This window comes from Symsagittifera roscoffensis, chromosome 4 (genome assembly GCF_963678635.1).
Source record: "Symsagittifera roscoffensis chromosome 4, txSymRosc1.1, whole genome shotgun sequence".
NCBI lineage: Eukaryota > Metazoa > Xenacoelomorpha > Acoela > Convolutidae > Symsagittifera > Symsagittifera roscoffensis.
In genome coordinates this window covers 66,437,858-66,458,909 of record NC_087065.1, presented here as the reverse complement: position 1 = coordinate 66,458,909, position 21,052 = coordinate 66,437,858, and positions in this window count along the sequence as shown.

The window sequence follows — 21,052 nt, the reverse complement described above, 5'->3', positions numbered from 1 at the left end:
CCTTAAATACAAAAAGACTTGCTGGATGAGAAAAAAAAATCTATTATCATAAAATCAAATCAAATCATAACTTCTACTTTCCAAATGCATCGTTTTGGATAAAAGTCTTAAGCAATGATTGCATAACGTGTCAATTAAACAAACAAACAAACAAACAAACAAACAAACAAACAAACAAACGCACAAACACCAAAAACATTTCGCAGAAAAACACAATTTTAAAGGACAAAGATTGTATTTGAATCACAGGATATCATTTGATACAAAAGGCCCTATATCGCTCTCTTCAGAGGGAATTTCATACATAATGGTTATAATTGATGCATTTACTCACTACGTAGCAATCAACACTGTACCACAATTTATTGCTTATTATGCATACACAACACTTGATGAACACTGGATAGCCAGGTTTGAACACTGGATAGCCAACTGACGTAAAGCTATTACCATAAGCATATAATTCACAAAAAACAACAACTCAAGGATTATCTCCATATGAAATGGTTTTCAATCAAAAACCACGGAAACCAATAATGTTCACAACAAACTCCTCAAAAAACGCACAAGGTTATTTTCAACCTACAAAGGTTCCACTTGTTACATTTTACCACTACATACACACAACAAAGATCATTTTCATCACCCACGAATCCTAAAATTAGACTCTGGAACGCATACAGAATGGATTTTAAACCGAGATAAAAAACATAAAAAATTTATCAAAAAAGCGTCAAAACATTATTACAAAGACAAATTATTCAATCGCAAATAATATCACGTTCCACACTAGCTACTAATTTAAAAAAAGGATATATGTCTTAATCCCAAGCTTTAGAATACAGAAAGGTATATCTAAAAATTTAGAAACTATCCGCAAAGGACCATACTAAAGAATTTGAAAGCCCACCGATGTTACAAATAAACTTATTGATCCTAACAAAAAAAACTCAACAGAAACAAACTTTTACCATTTTATTCAAATGAATACGCCCTTCGCGAATCAACACAATTGTACTCCTTTACAGGACTCAATATTGTAGAAAAAACAACCAATTACAGGACTCAATATTGACAACCAACAAAAAGTCAGTTCTTGAATTATTCATTATCTCTACCCGAATCAAAATAAAAACAAATCACTAAAAACATTCACAAAGAAAACATGAAACTTATCCGAAAACAAATACCTCAAAAACAAATGATTAATCTCAAACTAGAAGAAAAACATTATTACCAGAAAAATAGCAACAACGCAAATCATAGCGACTCAGAGGTCAACCACGAAAAAGTTATAAAACTTTTATTCCACAATCTACAATATTGAAAATAATAAAATTTCAGAAACCCCTTTGATTAATTAAAATCTTCTCATTATACTCAGATAATTTTTTTAAATCTTTATCTTTTAAAATTGAACAACTAGTTCAAATACAGCCAACCACAACCGTTTCAAACATCACCCCATTCTGCCACCACTTTTATCAGCCGACAAATTGCTAACATCAAATATGTCTGAAGCTATAACTAGAAGATCTCCAGGTCAAAAATAAGCAATAACCTCATATTTGACAACTTAAATAAATATAATATAAAAACTACAACCCTCTACTATCACTCAGCACAACAATCAACAATATTTTCTGAACTTACACCACACATATCCCCGAAAAGGAAATAATAAATAAGCCTAACAAAAAGTCTGACTTGATCATTTAGCCTAAACACGATATATAATCAAAAAACTCCTAACAATCCAATAAATAAAATTAAAAGTAGGAAGCTCATTCCTAAACCTCCAGACTTTCCTTCACCAAAAAGATCCTTTACTGAACCCACTTGTCAACATTGAAAAAACAATCCGAACACACCAAATTTCCAAACCGAATAAATAAAAAATATTTCGATTGAACAAGTCATCTCTCAAATGCTTCTCTCTAGACCAGTTCAATGTTTTAAGATAATCAATTCAAAATAACTTTCAATTTTTTCAACGCTTTTCAAAATTTGTATTTTTTTTATCATTAACACCCTAGAAACAGCACTTCTTCTTTTCACTTCTAACTTTTTGCAGCCTCTTTGTAATTTTCAATTATCTCATACAAACCTACTATAATTTCTCAAAAATGCTCGACCACCTCCTCAGGTAGGAAGTTTCAACAACCTTTAAATGTTACGACATTTATTTATGAAGAAAGACATCTCCCTTCTTTTTGTAATTTTTTTCACTTTTCTAGTCTCTCACATCCTAACATTTTGCAAATGTATAAAAAGGCAATAATTATTTTCGCATTAGCAAAAATTCTCTTGATCATTTTTAATGAAGAATACTATAAATAACATAGGTTTAACTAAGAAAAAAATTAAACCAATATATCCAAATTTGCTAATCAACAACCAATTGAACAATTTCCATCGAATACTACATCCCAGGAACCCCAACACCAACAACAACATCTAGTCAAAAAACCAACCCCAATCATCTACACGTACTTCATATCAAGAAAATCTCTTTACATTTGAAGAAAAACACGCATGCTTGTCCGAATCTTTGATACCAGCAATTCGCCAAGCACCCCTAAGTGAACTACAAAACGAATTAACATACAATATTTACTCCTCACTTCAACAAGATCTTAACAGAAATAGACAACAAGCCAAAAACAGAATTTAACATCTACAATAGATAGACAAATTTTCCATTGCGACGAAATCGGAACTTTGCAACCCCAGAGATCATTTTGATATACCTTCATCACCCTTAGGATCTCTCTAGTAATACATTCCAAAGTACTCCCCCATCACTGCAAACAGTCTCTCAACAAAATAACCCAAATATCGCATCGGACTTTTTAGGATCAACGCCAACTTTGAACAAAATCGTGAAAACCCTTTTAATCCTCCCACATCAACGCAACGTCTTCCGCATTGGATAACACAAGGATTCTCACAAAGCGAACCAAACTTGGTAAACGACCCCATTGAAATTTCATCTGATACCTCTTTATCCCTCCAACCCTTCATTAACAGTTCAAACACCAACCACTACGTTCCTCTTAACTTTCCCTGCAAATCTAGACGATAGTGATCGAGAACTTCTAAGCACGAACATCCCTTTACGATAAGACTGGAAAACAATTTTAGCACCACTGCCCTTTTTAACAAACATCTTGATAGTAAAATTTTACATAAATGGACACTAAACCGATTACAATACAGACACGACATTAACAAAGATATACAAGAACATGATATACAAATCCTCACTCAAGATAACTTAACACTTAAATTCGAAGTAACAGTAAAACTAAATAACTTAGCTCAACACCCATAAAGCATTGTTTTATACACTAACAGAATATGAATTTTTAAACCTTGGATCAAAACAACCAACAATTTCGTTTGCAGATCATAAACAAATAATTTATCTAATCTCACAAAAATTAAACCCAAACCATAATGTTTATAGATTTCAACTTGCCTTATTGAAATTTCCAAACCTACAAGTAGTTTGGACAGCAGAAAAAAACCCTGTTTTACCAGACACACTGAGTCGAAACACACCAGCAGAATTATTAACCCGGAAAACATCCATAGGAAAACCGCAAAATACAAAACTCTTCCTTGCAAAAGACGAAACATCACCATGACTAGAATGCAAGTACGCAGTAAAAAAAGATTACGACAATACGCAAATAAATAAATAGGAATTTTTTCCATTATGCCTCGATTGCCAAAATAACCATTACGAAGTATATGTATTACGAAAAGTTACAATTAACCAATACCATAATCATCATGGACAAAAAAAATTACACAACAAAAATCACCAGAACAAAATTTATATGGGAAAAACCTTTTGCTTTAAGCGGAAAAGAAAATTTAATTGATAATATAAATTTACCAGAACAACCCGAGTTATATTCCAAATACACAAAAAAAAAAACTTTGAATCTACAAGACCCTTTAAGCAAAATACCTCTCCCAAAAACGAAATCCAAAAAAATTTTCTTACCGGTCCAAGAAACAATAACGTTAGAAATACTAAAAAAATTATCAAAATTTGACCGCGTCAATAGACAACTCAAGTTCTGGCATAATTATAAAACAAACCCTATAAAAGCAGGTATCCCAATTCTAGGAAATAAAACACTTTTTTCGAAAGTTTAACAAAACAAAACCAAACAAAAACACTGATATCTTGGAATATCTTACCCCAGAAACAAATGTACACTCTCTACTTTTAAGTATGATCTTAATAGCAATTCAGTTTTCACATTCCTTACATACTCAAATTTTTATTCATAATTTCTACTTTCCAAATGCATCGATTTGGATAAAAGTCTTAAGCAATGATTGCATAACGTGTCAATTAAACAAACCGTACCCACACCAAAAAAATTCGCAGAAAAACAAGATTTTAAAGGACAAAGTTTGTATTTCAATCACAGGATATCATTTGATACAAAAGGCCCTATATCGCTCTCTTCAGAAGGAATTTCATACATAATGGTTATAATTGATGCATTTACTCACTACGTAGCAATCAATACTGTACCTCAATGTATTGCTTATTCTGCATACACAACACTTCATGAACACTGGATAGCCAAGTTTGGACTACCAGAAATCCTGGTTACAGATAATGGTACTGACATCACACGCAATGACATCATCATTTTTGCTATCTCTATAACTTTGAACCTAAACCCTGAACATCTCATGCCCCATGGACTATTGCTTTAGTCGAAGGTGTGAACAGTTCCCTACAAGATTTGCTTCGATGTATTATCAATGGAAATGATACCAATTATAACGAATGGTCAACTGACGTAAAATTATTCCCATTAGCATATAATTCACAAAAAACAACAACACTAGGATTGTCTCCATATGAAATGGTTCTCAATCAAAAACCACGGAAACCAATAATGTTCACAGCAACCTCCTCAAAAAGCGCACAAGGTTCTTTTCAACCTACAAAGGTTCAGTTGGTTACAATTTACCACTACATACACACAGCAAAAACATTTTCATCACCAACGAATCCTAAAATTAGCCTCTGGAACACATACAGAATCGATTTTAAACCGAGATAAAAAACATAAAGAAATTTATTAAAAAAAAACGCCAAAACATTATTACAAAGACAAATTATTCAATCCCAAATAAAATCACGTTTCACACGAGCTACTAATTTAAAAAAAGGAAAATAAGTCTTAATCCGAAACTTTATAATACAGAAAGTATATCTAAAAAATTACAAACTATCCGCAAAAGACCATACTAAATAATTTAAAAGCCCACAGATGTTACAAATAAAATTATTGATCCTAAAAAAAAGAAATAATTCAACATAGAAACAATCTTTTACCATTTTATTCAAATTAATACGCCCTTCGCGAATCAACACAATTGTACTCCTTTACAGGACTCAAACAGAACTAGACATCAAGCCAAGAACAGAATTTAACATCTACAAAAGATAGACAAATTTTCCATTGCGACAAAATGGGAACTTTGCAACCCCAGAGATCTTTTAATATACCTTCATCACCCTTTGGATCTCTCTAGTAATACATTCCAAAGTACTCCCCCATCACTGCAAACAGTCTCTCAACAAAAAATCCCAAATATCGCATAGGACTATTAAGGATCAACGCCAACTTTTTTGATCAAAATCGTAAAAACCTTTTAATCCCCCCACATCAACGCAACGTCTTCCGCATTGGATAACACAAGGTTTCTCACAAAGCGAACCAAAATTGGTAAACGACCCCTTTGACAATTCATCTGATACCTCTTTATCCCTTCAACCCCTTCATTAACAGTTCAAACACCAACCACTACGTTCCCCTTAAATTTCCCTGCAAATCTAGACGATAGTGATCGATAACTTCTATGCACGAACATCCCTTTACGATAAGACTGGAAAACAATTTTAGCACCACTGCCCTAATTAACAAACATCTTGATAGTAAAAGATTACATAAAAGGACACTAAACCGATTACAATACAGACACGACATTATCAAAGATATACAAGAACATGATCTACAAATCCTCACTCAAGATAACTTAACACTTAAATTCGAAGTAACAGTAAAACTAAATAATTTAGCGCAACACTCACTACCTCTAGACAGACAAATCACATTTTGTTCTCACTCATGTTAAATTCCTTGGACATATTATTAAAAGTAGTACAATTACTCCATTGAAGTTACGAATAGATGCAATTCTAAAACTTCAACCACCATAAAATAAAAAGAAGACCCAAGAATTTTTTTGGAATTTTAAACTTTTTAAGTCACTTTGTTTATAAAAGGCAATCATACCTAAGATCATTTTTTACTGTTCTTAGACACGAAATAAATTTGAATGGAAAATTGAACATCAAAAACGTTTTGACGAAATAAAAACTCTCCTCACAAAACAAATAGCAGACATAGTCACAGATCCAGATCAACCATTCTATGCAATGTGTGACACCGCTAATTTTGGAATTAGCAATTGACTCGTACAATTGCATAAAGAAATAAACAAAATGAATCTTATATCGGCAAATTCGATACTTTTCACAAAAGCAGAATTTAGACCCTCTACGTTCATGAGAGAATGTAAAGCTAAATTTTATACACTCACAGAATAAGAATTTTTAAGCGTCGGATCAAAACAACCAACATTTTCGTTTACAGATCATAAACCAATTATTTATCTATTCTCACAAAAATCAAACCCAAACCATAATGTTTATAGATTTCAACTTGCCTTATTGAAATTTCCAAACCTACAAGTAGTTTGAACGGCAGGAAAAAACCCTGTTTTACCAGACACACTGAGTCGAAACACACCAGCAGAATTAGTAACCCGGAAAACATCCATAGAAAAGCCGCAAAATACAAAACTCTTCCTTGCAAAAGACGAAACATCGCCATGACTAGAATGCAAGTATGCAGTAAAAACAGATTACGACAATACGCAAATAAATAAATAGGAATTTTTTCCATTATACGTCGATTGCCAAAATAACCATTACGAAGTAGATTTATTACGAAAATTTACAATTAACCAATACCATAATCATCATGGACCAAAAAAAATTACACAACAAAAATCACCAGAACAAAATTTATATCGGAAAAATCTTTTGCTTCAAGCGGAAAAGAAAATTTAATTGATAATATAATTTTACCAGAACAACCCAGTTATATTCCAAATACACCAAAAATAAAACTTTGAATCGACAGGACCCTTTACACAAAATACCTTTCCCAAAAACGAAATCCAAAAAGATTTTCTTACCGGTCCAAGAAACAATAACGTTAGAAATACTACAAAATTATCAAAATTTGACCCCGTCAATAGACAACTCAAGTTCTGGCATAATTATAAAACAAACCCTATAAAAGCAGGTATCCCAATTATAGGAAATAAAACACTTTTTTCGAAAGTTTAACCAAACAAAAACAAACAAAAACACTGATATCTTGGAATATCTTACCCCAGAAACAAATGTACACTCTCTACTTTTAAGTATGATCTTAATAGCAATTCAGTTTTCACATTCCTTACATACTCAAATTTTTATTCATATTTTCTACCTTCCAAATGCATCGATTTGGATAAAAGTCTTAAGCAATGATTGCATAACGTGTCAATTAAACAAACCGTACCCACACCAAAAAAAAATTGCAGAAAAACAAGACTTTAAGGGACAAAGTTTGTATTTCAATCACAGGATATCATTTAATACAAAAGGCCCTATATCGCTCTCTTCAAAAGGAATTTCATACATAATGGTTATAGTTGATGCCTTTATTCACTACGTAGCAATCAACACTGTACCTCAATGTATTGCTTATTCTGCATACACAACACTTCATGAACACTGGATAGCCAAGTTTGGACTACCAGAAATCCTTGTTACTGATAATGGTACTGAATTCACACGCAATGACATCATCATATTATGCCATCTCTATAATATTAAACATAAACCCTGAATATCTGATGCCCCATGGCATTTTGCTTTAGTCGAAGGTGTAAATTGTTCCCTACAAGATTTCCTTCGATGTATTATCAATGGAAATGATACCAATTATAACGAATGGTCAACTGACGTAAACCTATTCCCATTAGCATATAATTCACAAAAAACAACAACACTAGGATTGTCTCCATATGAAATGGTTCTCAATCAAAAACCACGGAAACCAATAATGTTCGCAGCAACCTCCTCAAAAAACGCACAATGTTCTTTTCAACCTACAAAGGTTCAGTTGGTTACAATTAACCACTACATACACACAACAAAAACATTTTCATCACCCACGAATCCTAAAATTAGCCTCTGGAACACATACAGACTCGATTTTAAACCGAGATAAAAAACATAAAGAAATTTATCAAAAAAAACGCCAAAACATTATTACAAAGACAAATTATCCAATCCCAAATAAAATCACGTTTCACACCAGGTACTCATTTAAAAAAAGGAAAAAAGACTTAAACCGAAACTTTATAATACAGAAAGGTATATCTAAAAATTTACAAACTATCCGCAAAAGACCATACTAAATAATTTAAAAGCCCACAGATGTTACAAATAAACTTATTGATTCTAACAAAAAAGAAATAATTCAACATAGAAACAACCTTTTACCGTTTTATTCAAATTAATACGCCCTTCGCGAATCAACACAATTGTACTCCTTTACAGGACTCAAAATTGTAGAAAAAACATCAGAAATTGACAACCAACAAAAAAGTCAGTTCTTGAACAATTCATTATCTCTACCCGAATCAAAACAAAAACAAATCACTAAAAACATTCACAAAGAAAACATGAAATTTATCGGAAACCAAATACCTTAAAAACAAATGATTAATCGCAAACTAGAAGAAAAACATTATTAACAGAAAAATCGCAACAACGCAAATCATAGCGAATCAGAAGTCAACCACGAAAAGATTAGAAAACTTTTATTCCACAATCTAAAATATTGAAAAAATAAAATTTCAGAAACCCCTTTGATTAATTAAAATCTTTTTTTTATACTAGGATTATTTCTTTTTAAAAATTTTTCATTTTTAAAATTGAACATTTAATTCAAATACAGCCAACCACAACCGTTTCAAACATCACCCCATTCTGACACCACTTTTATTAGCCGACAAATTGCTAACATCAAATATGTCTGAAGCTATAACTAGAAGATCTCCAGGTCACAAATCAGCAATAACCTCATATTTGACAACTTAAATAAATATAATATAAAAATTACAACCCTCCTCTATCACTCAGCACAACGATCAACACTTTATTCTGAACTTACACCACACATTTCTCCAAAAAGGAAATAAAAATATAAGCCTAACAAAAAACCTGACTTGATCATTTAGCTATTTCACGATATATCTTCAAAAAATTCCTAACAAACCAATAAATTAATTTGAAACTAGGAAGCTCATTCCTTGCCTCCAGACTTTCCTTCACCAAAAATACGCTTTACTCAACCCACTTGTCAACATTCAATAAACAATCCGAAAACACCAAATTTCCAAACCGATTAATTAAAAAAAATTTGGACGGAACAAGTCATCTCTCAAATGCTTCTCTCTAGACCAGTTCAATGTTTTAAGATAATCATTTCGAAATTACTTTCAATTTTTTCAACACTTTTCGAAATTTTTAATTTTTCATCATTAACACCCTAGAAACAGCACTTCTTCTTTTCACTTCTAACTTTTTGCAGCCTCTTTGTAATTTTCAATTCTCTCAAACCTACTATAACTTCTCAAAAATGCTCGACCACCTCCTCAGGTAGAAAGTTTCAACAAACTTTTGTTATGACCTTTATTTATTAATAAAGACATCTCCCTTCTTTTTGTAAATTTTTTCACTTTTCTAGTCTCTCTCATCTTAACATTTTGCAAATGTATAAAAGGCAATAATCATTTTCGCATTAGCAAAATTTCTCCTGATCATTTTTATTGAAGAATACTATAAATAACATGGGTTTAATTAGGAAAAAACTAGGTACCAAAATATACAAATTTGCTAATCAACAACCAAAAAAACTATTTCCACCAAACACTTCATCCCAGGACCCCCCAAAAACATCAACATCTAGTCAAAAAACGAACCCCAACCATCTACACGTACTTCAAATCAAGAAAGTCCTTTTACATTTGAAGAAAAACACGCATGCTTATCCGAATCTTTGATACCAGCAATTCGTCAAGCACCCCTAAGTGAACTACAAAACGAATTAACATAAAGCATTTACTCCTCACTTCAACAAGACCTTAACAGAACTAGACATCAAGCCAGAACAAAATTTAACATCTACAATAGATAGACAAATTTTCCATCCCCAACGAAATCGGAACTTTGCAACCCCCAGAGATCATTTCAATATACCTTCATCACCTTCTTCAAATTTTTGGATCTCTCTAGTAAAACAATCCAAAGTACTCCCCCATCACTGCAAACAATCCCTCAACAAAATATCCCAAATATCCCATCGGACTATTTGGGATCAACGCCAACTTTGAACAAATTCGTGAAAACCCTTTTAATTCCCCCACATCAACGCAACGTCTTCCATATTGGATGACACAAGGATTCTCACAAAGCGAACCAAACTTGTTAAAGGTCCCCATTGACATTTCATCTGATACCTCTTTATCCCTTCAACCCCTTCATTAACAGTTCAAACACCAACCACTACGTTCCGCTTAAATTTCCCTGCAAATCTAGACAATAGTGATCGAGAACTACTAAGCGCAAACATCCCTTTAGAATAAGACTGGAAAATATTTTTAGCACCACTCCCCTATTTAACAAACATCTTGATAACAAAAGATTAACTAAATGGACACTAAACCGATTACAATACAGACACGACTTTAACAAAGATATACAAGAACATGATATACAAATCCTAACTCAAGATAACTTAACACTTAATTTCGAAGTAACAGTAAAACTAAATAACTTAGCTCATCACCCACTACCTCTAGACAGACAAATCACATTTTGTTCTCACTCGTGTTAAATTCCTTGGACATATTATTAAAAGTAGTACAATTACTCCATTGAAGTTACGAATAGATGCAATTCTAAAACTTCAACCACCATCAAATAAAAAGAAGACCCAAGAGTTTTTTTGGAATGTTAAACTTATTAAGTCGTTTTGTTTATAAAATGCAATCATACCTAAGATCATTTTATTATGTTCTGGGACACGAAAAAAATTTGAATGGAAACTAGAACAACAAAAACGTTTTGACGAAATCAAAAATTCTCCTCACAAAACAAATAGCAAATATAGTCACAGATTCAGATCAACCATTCTATGCCATGTGTGACGCATCTAACTTTGGAATTGGCAATTGACTCTTAAAATCGCATAAAGGTATAAACAAAATGAATCTTATATCAGCAAATTCGAGACTTTTCACAAAAGCAGAATTTAGACCCTCTACGTTCATGAGAGAATGTACAGCTATATTTTATACACTCACAGAATATGAATTTTCAAACCTTGGATCAAAACAACCAACAATTTCGTTTACAGATCAGAAAGCAATAATTTATCTGTTCTCACAAAAATCAAACCCAAACCATAATGTTTATAGATTTCAACTTGTCTTAATGAAATTTCCAAACCTACAAGTAGTTTGGACAGCAGGAAAGTTTCCAAAGACACCAAAAATAAAACTTTGAATCTACAAGACCCTTAAGACAAAATACTTCTCTCAAAAAACGAAATCTAAAAAGATATTGTTACTAGCCCAAGAAACAATAACGTTAGAATTACTTAAAAAATTATCAAAATTTGACCGCGTCAATAGACAACTCAAGTTCTGGCATAATTATAAAACAAACCCTATAAAAGCAGGTATCCCAATTCTAGGAAATAAAACACTTTTATCGAAAGTTTAACAAAACAACAATAAACGAAAAAACTGATCTCTTGGAATATCTTACCCCAGAAACAAAAATTCCCTCTCTACTACTAAGTTTGATCTTAATAGCAATTCATTTTTCACATTCCTTAAAAACAAAAAGACATGGAGACAAAAAAACATACTCAAAATTTTATTCATAATTTCTAATTTCCAAATGCATCGATTTGGATAAAAGTCTTAAGCAATGATTGCATAACGTGTCAATTAAACAAACAAACAAACAAACAAACAAACAAACAAACAAACAAACAAACGCACAAACACCAAAAACATTTCGCAGAAAAACACAATTTTAAAGGACAAAGATTGTATTTGAATCACAGGATATCATTTGATACAAAAGGCCCTATATCGCTCTCTTCAGAGGGAATTTCATACATAATGGTTATAATTGATGCATTTACTCACTACGTAGCAATCAACACTGTACCACAATTTATTGCTTATTATGCATACACAACACTTGATGAACACTGGATAGCCAGGTTTGAACACTGGATAGCCAACTGACGTAAAGCTATTACCATAAGCATATAATTCACAAAAAACAACAACTCAAGGATTATCTCCATATGAAATGGTTTTCAATCAAAAACCACGGAAACCAATAATGTTCACAACAAACTCCTCAAAAAACGCACAAGGTTATTTTCAACCTACAAAGGTTCCACTTGTTACAATTTACCACTACATACACACAACAAAGATCATTTTCATCACCCACGAATCCTAAAATTAGACTCTGGAACGCATACAGAATGGATTTTAAACCGAGATAAAAAACATAAAAAATTTATCAAAAAAGCGTCAAAACATTATTACAAAGACAAATTATTCAATCGCAAATAAAATCACGTTCCACACTAGCTACTAATTTAAAAAAAGGAACATATGTCTTAATCCCAAGCTTTAGAATACAGAAAGGTATATCTAAAAACTTAGAAACTATCCGCAAAGGACCATACTAAAGAATTTGAAAGCCCACCGATGTTACAAATAAACTTATTGATCCTAACAAAAAAAACTCAACAGAAACAAACTTTTACCATTTTATTCAAATGAATACGCCCTTCGCGAATCAACACAATTGTACTCCTTTACAGGACTCAATATTGTAGAAAAAACAACCAATTACAGGACTCAATATTGACAACCAACAAAAAGTCAGTTCTTGAATTATTCATTATCTCTACCCGAATCAAAATAAAAACAAATCACTAAAAACATTCACAAAGAAAACATGAAACTTATCCGAAAACAAATACCTCAAAAACAAATGATTAATCTCAAACTAGAAGAAAAACATTATTACCAGAAAAATAGCAACAACGCAAATCATAGCGACTCAGAGGTCAACCACGAAAAAGTTATAAAACTTTTATTCCACAATCTACAATATTGAAAAAAATAAAATTTCAGAAACCCCTTTGATTAATTAAAATCTTCTCATTATACTCAGATAATTTTTTTAAATCTTTATCTTTTAAAATTGAACAACTAATTCAAATACAGCCAACCACAACCGTTTCAAACATCACCCCATTCTGCCACCACTTTTATCAGCCGACAAATTGCTAACATCAAATATGTCTGAAGCTATAACTAGAAGATCTCCAGGTCAAAAATAAGCAATAACCTCATATTTGACAACTTAAATAAATATAATATAAAAACTACAACCCTCTACTATCACTCAGCACAACAATCAACAATATTTTCTGAACTTACACCACACATATCCCCGAAAAGGAAATAATAAATAAGCCTAACAAAAAGTCTGACTTGATCATTTAGCCTAAACACGATATATAATCAAAAAACTCCTAACAATCCAATAAATAAAATTAAAAGTAGGAAGCTCATTCCTAAACCTCCAGACTTTCCTTCACCAAAAAGATCCTTTACTGAACCCACTTGTCAACATTGAAAAAACAATCCGAACACACCAAATTTCCAAACCGAATAAATAAAAAATATTTCGATGGAACAAGTCATCTCTCAAATGCTTCTCTCTAGACCAGTTCAATGTTTTAAGATAATCAATTCAAAATAACTTTCAATTTTTTCAACGCTTTTCAAAATTTGTATTTTTTTTATCATTAACACCCTAGAAACAGCACTTCTTCTTTTCACTTCTAACTTTTTGCAGCCTCTTTGTAATTTTCAATTATCTCATACAAACCTACTATAATTTCTCAAAAATGCTCGACCACCTCCTCAGGTAGGAAGTTTCAACAACCTTTAAATGTTACGACATTTATTTATGAAGAAAGACATCTCCCTTCTTTTTGTAAATTTTTTCACTTTTCTAGTCTCTCACATCCTAACATTTTGCAAATGTATAAAAAGGCAATAATTATTTTCGCATTAGCAAAAATTCTCTTGATCATTTTTAATGAAGAATACTATAAATAACATAGGTTTAACTAAGAAAAAATTAAACCAATATATCCAAATTTGCTAATCAACAACCAATTGAACAATTTCCATCAAATACTACATCCCAGGAACCCCAACACCAACAACAACATCTAGTCAAAAAACCAACCCCAATCATCTACACGTACTTCATATCAAGAAAATCTCTTTACATTTGAAGAAAAACACGCATGCTTGTCCGAATCTTTGATACCAGCAATTCGCCAAGCACCCCTAAGTGAACTACAAAACGAATTAACATACAATATTTACTCCTCACTTCAACAAGATCTTAACAGAAATAGACAACAAGCCAAAAACAGAATTTAACATCTACAATAGATAGACAAATTTTCCATTGCGACGAAATCGGAACTTTGCAACCCCAGAGATCATTTTGATATACCTTCATCACCCTTAGGATCTCTCTAGTAATACATTCCAAAGTACTCCCCCATCACTGCAAACAGTCTCTCAACAAAATAACCCAAATATCGCATCGGACTTTTTAGGATCAACGCCAACTTTGAACAAAATCGTGAAAACCCTTTTAATCCTCCCACATCAACGCAACGTCTTCCGCATTGGATAACACAAGGATTCTCACAAAGCGAACCAAACTTGGTAAACGACCCCATTGAAATTTCATCTGATACCTCTTTATCCATTCAACCCTTCATTAACAGTTCAAACACCAATCACTACGTTCCTCTTAAATTTCCCTGCAAATCTAGACGATAGTGATCGAGAACTTCTAAGCACGAACATCCCTTTACGATAAGACTGGAAAACAATTTTAGCACCACTGCCCTTTTTAACAAACATCTTGATAGTAAAATTTTACATAAATGGACACTAAACCGATTACAATACAGACACGACATTAACAAAGATATACAAGAACATGATATACAAATCCTCACTCAAGATAACTTAACACTTAAATTCGAAGTAACAGTAAAACTAAATAACTTAGCTCAACACCCATAAAGCATTGTTTTATACACTAACAGAATATGAATTTTTAAACCTTGGATCAAAACAACCAACAATTTCGTTTGCAGATCATAAACAAATAATTTATCTAATCTCACAAAAATTAAACCCAAACCATAATGTTTATAGATTTCAACTTGCCTTATTGAAATTTCCAAACCTACAAGTAGTTTGGACAGCAGAAAAAAACCCTGTTTTACCAGACACACTGAGTCGAAACACACCAGCAGAATTATTAACCCGGAAAACATCCATAGGAAAACCGCAAAATACAAAACTCTTCCTTGCAAAAGACGAAACATCACCATGACTAGAATGCAAGTACGCAGTAAAAAAAGATTACGACAATACGCAAATAAATAAATAGGAATTTTTTCCATTATGCCTCGATTGCCAAAATAACCATTACGAAGTATATGTATTACGAAAAGTTACAATTAACCAATACCATAATCATCATGGACAAAAAAATTACACAACAAAAATCACCAGAACAAAATTTATATGGGAAAAACCTTTTGCTTTAAGCGGAAAAGAAAATTTAATTGATAATATAAATTTACCAGAACAACCCGAGTTATATTCCAAATACACAAAAAAATAAAACTTTGAATCTACAAGACCCTTTAAGCAAAATACCTCTCCCAAAAACGAAATCCAAAAAGATTTTCTTACCGGTCCAAGAAACAATAACGTTAGAAATACTAAAAAAATTATCAAAATTTGACCGCGTCAATAGACAACTCAAGTTCTGGCATAATTATAAAACAAACCCTATAAAAGCAGGTATCCCAATTCTAGGAAATAAAACACGTTTTTCGAAAGTTTAACAAAACAAAACCAAACAAAAACACTGATATCTTGGAATATCTTACCCCAGAAACAAATGTACACTCTCTACTTTTAAGTATGATCTTAATAGCAATTCAGTTTTCACATTCCTTACATACTCAAATTTTTATTCATAATTTCTACTTTCCAAATGCATCGATTTGAATAAAAGTCTTAAGCAATGATTGCATAACGTGTCAATTAAACAAACCGTACCCACACCAAAAAAATTCGCAGAAAAACAAGATTTTAAAGGACAAAGTTTGTATTTCAATCACAGGATATCATTTGATACAAAAGGCCCTATATCGCTCTCTTCAGAAGGAATTTCATACATAATGGTTATAATTGATGCATTTACTCACTACGTAGCAATCAATACTGTACCTCAATGTATTGCTTATTCTGCATACACAACACTTCATGAACACTGGATAGCCAAGTTTGGACTACCAGAAATCCTGGTTACAGATAATGGTACTGACATCACACGCAATGACATCATCATTTTTGCTATCTCTATAACTTTGAACCTAAACCCTGAACATCTCATGCCCCATGGACTATTGCTTTAGTCGAAGGTGTGAACAGTTCCCTACAAGATTTGCTTCGATGTATTATCAATGGAAATGATACCAATTATAACGAATGGTCAACTGACGTAAAATTATTCCCATTAGCATATAATTCACAAAAAACAACAACACTAGGAATGTCTCCATATGAAATGGTTCTCAATCAAAAACCACGGAAACCAATAATGTTCACAGCAACCTCCTCAAAAAGCGCACAAGGTTCTTTTCAACCTACAAAGGTTCAGTTGGTTACAATTTACCACTACATACACACAGCAAAAACATTTTCATCACCCACGAATCCTAAAATTAGCCTCTGGAACACATACAGAATCGATTTTAAACCGAGATAAAAAACATAAAGAAATTTATTAAAAAAAAACGCAAAAACATTATTACAAAGACAAATTATTCAATCCCAAATAAAATCACGTTTCACACGAGCTACTAATTTAAAAAAAGGAAAATAAGTCTTAATCCGAAACTTTATAATACAGAAAGTATATCTAAAAAATTACAAACTATCCGCAAAAGACCATACTAAAAAATTTAAAAGCCCACAGATGTTACAAATAAAATTATTGATCCTAAAAAAAAGAAATAATTCAACATAGAAACAATCTTTTACCATTTTATTCAAATTAATACGCCCTTCGCGAATCAACACAATTGTACTCCTTTACAGGACTCAAACAGAACTAGACATCAAGCCAAGAACAGAATTTAACATCTACAAAAGATAGACAAATTTTCCATTGCGACAAAATGGGAACTTTGCAACCCCAGAGATCTTTTAATATACCTTCATCACCCTTTGGATCTCTCTAGTAATACATTCCAAAGTACTCCCCCATCACTGCAAACAGTCTCTCAACAAAAAATCCCAAATATCGCATAGGACTATTAAGGATCAACGCCAACTTTTTTGATCAAAATCGAAAAAAACCCTTTAATCCCCCCACATCAACGCAACGTCTTCCGCATTGGATAACACAAGGATTCTCACAAAGCGAACCAAACTTGGTAAACGACCCCTTTGACAATTCATCTGATACCTCTTTATCCCTTCAACCCCTTCATTAACAGTTCAAACACCAACCACTACGTTCCCCTTAAATTTCCCTGCAAATCTAGACGATAGTGATCGATAACTTCTATGCACGAACATCCCTTTACGATAAGACTGGAAAACAATTTTAGCACCACTGCCCTAATTAACAAACATCTTGATAGTAAAAGATTACATAAAAGGACACTAAACCGATTACAATACAGACACGACATTATCAAAGATATACAAGAACATGATCTACAAATCCTCACTCAAGATAACTTAACACTTAAATTCGAAGTAACAGTAAAACTAAATAATTTAGCGCAACACTCACTACCTCTAGACAGACAAATCACATTTTGTTCTCACTCATGTTAAATTCCTTGGACATATTATTAAAAGTAGTACAATTACTCCATTGAAGTTACGAATAGATGCAATTCTAAAACTTCAACCACCATAAAATAAAAAGAAGACCCAAGAATTTTTTTGGAATTTTTTAAACTTTTTAAGTCACTTTGTTTATAAAAGGCAATCATACCTAAGATCATTTTTTACTGTTCTTAGACACGAAATAAATTTGAATGGAAAATTGAACATCAAAAACGTTTTGACGAAATAAAAACTCTCCTCACAAAACAAATAGCAGACATAGTCACAGATCCAGATCAACCATTCTATGCAATGTGTGACACCGCTAATTTTGGAATTAGCAATTGACTCTTACAATTGCATAAAGAAATAAACAAAATGAATCTTATATCGGCAAATTCGTTACTTTTCACAAAAGCAGAATTTAGACCCTCTACGTTCATGAGAGAATGTAAAGCTAAATTTTATACACTCACAGAATAAGAATTTTTAAGCGTCGGATCAAAACAACCAACATTTTCGTTTACAGATCATAAACCAATTATTTATCTATTCTCACAAAAATCAAACCCAAACCATAATGTTTATAGATTTCAACTTGCCTTATTGAATTTCCAAACCTACAAGTAGTTTGAACGGCAGGAAAAAACCCTGTTTTACCAGACACACTGAGTCGAAACACACCAGCAGAATTAGTAACCCGGAAAACATCCATAGAAAAGCCGCAAAATACAAAACTCTTCCTTGCAAAAGACGAAACATCGCCATGACTAGAATGCAAGTATGCAGTAAAAACAGATTACGACAATACGCAAATAAATAAATAGGAATTTTTTCCATTATACGTCGATTGCCAAAATAACCATTACGAAGTAGATTTATTACGAAAATTTACAATTAACCAATACCATAATCATCATGGACCAAAAAAAATTACACAACAAAAATCACCAGAACAAAATTTATATCGGAAAAATCTTTTGCTTCAAGCGGAAAAGAAAATTTAATTGATAATATAAATTTACCAGAACAACCCAGTTATATTCCAAATACACCAAAAATAAAACTTTGAATCGACAGGACCCTTCAAACAAAATACCTTTCCCAAAAACGAAATCCAAAAAGATTTTCTTACCGGTCCAAGAAACAATAACGTTAGAAATACTACAAAATTATCAAAATTTGACCCCGTCAATAGACAACTCAAGTTCTGGCATAATTATAAAACAAACCCTATAAAAGCAGGTATCCCAATTATAGGAAATAAAACACTTTTTTCGAAAGTTTAACCAAACAAAAACAAACAAAAACACTGATATCTTGGAATATCTTACCCCAGAAACAAATGTACACTCTCTACTTTTAAGTATGAACTTAATAGCAATTCAGTTTTCACATTCCTTACATACTCAAATTTTTATTCATAATTTCTACTTTCCAAATGCATCGATTTGGATAAAAGTCTTAAGCAATGATTGCATAACGTGTCAATTAAACAAACCGTACCCACACCAAAAAAAAATCGCAGAAAAACAAGACTTTAAGGGACAAAGTTTGTATTTCAATCACAGGATATCATTTAATACAAAAGGCTCTATATCGCTCTCTTCAAAAGGAATTTCATACATAATGGTTATAGTTGATGCCTTTACTCACTACGTAGCAATCAACACTGTACCTCAATGTATTGCTTATTCTGTATACACAATACTTCATGAACACTGGATAGCCAAGTTTGGACTACCAGAAATCCTTGTTACTGATAATGGTACTGAATTCACACGCAATGACATCATCATATTATGCCATCTCTATAATATTAAACATAAACCCTGAATATCTGATGCCCCATGGCATTTTGCTTTAGTCGAAGGTGTAAATTGTTCCCTACAAGATTTCCTTCGATGTATTATCAATGGAAATGATACCAATTATAACGAATGGTCAACTGACGTAAACCTATTCCCATTAGCATATAATTCACAAAAAACAACAACACTAGGATTGTCTCCATATGAAATGGTTCTCAATCAAAAACCACGGAAACCAATAATGTTCGCAGCAACCTCCTCAAAAAACGCACAATGTTCTTTTCAACCTACAAAGGTTCAGTTGGTTACAATTAACCACTACATACACACAACAAAAACATTTTCATCACCCACGAATCCTAAAATTAGCCTCTGGAACACATACAGACTCGATTTTAAACCGAGATAAAAAACATGAAGAAATTTATCAAAAAAAACGCCAAAACATTATTACAAAGACAAATTATCCAATCCCAAATAAAATCACGTTTCACACCAGGTACTCATTTAAAAAAAGGAAAAAAGACTTAAACCGAAACTTTATAATACAGAAAGGTATATCTAAAAATTTACAAACTATCCGCAAAAGACCATACTAAATAATTTAAAAGCCCACAGATGTTACAAATAAACTTATTGATTCTAACAAAAAAGAAATAATTCAACATAGAAACAACCTTTTACCGTTTTATTCAAATTAATACGCCCTTCGCGAATCAACACAATTGTACTCCTTTACAGGACTCAAAATTGTAGAAAAAACATCAGAAATTGACAACCAACAAAAAAGTCAGTTCTTGAACAATTCATTATCTCTACCCGAATCAAAACAAAAACAAATCACTAAAAACATTCACAAAGAAAACATGAAATTTATCGGAAACCAAATACCTTAAAAACAAATGATTAATCGCAAACTAGAAGAAAAACATTATTAACAGAAAAATCGCAACAACGCAAATCATAGCGAATCAGAAGTCAACCACGAAAAGATTAGAAAACTTTTATTCCACAAT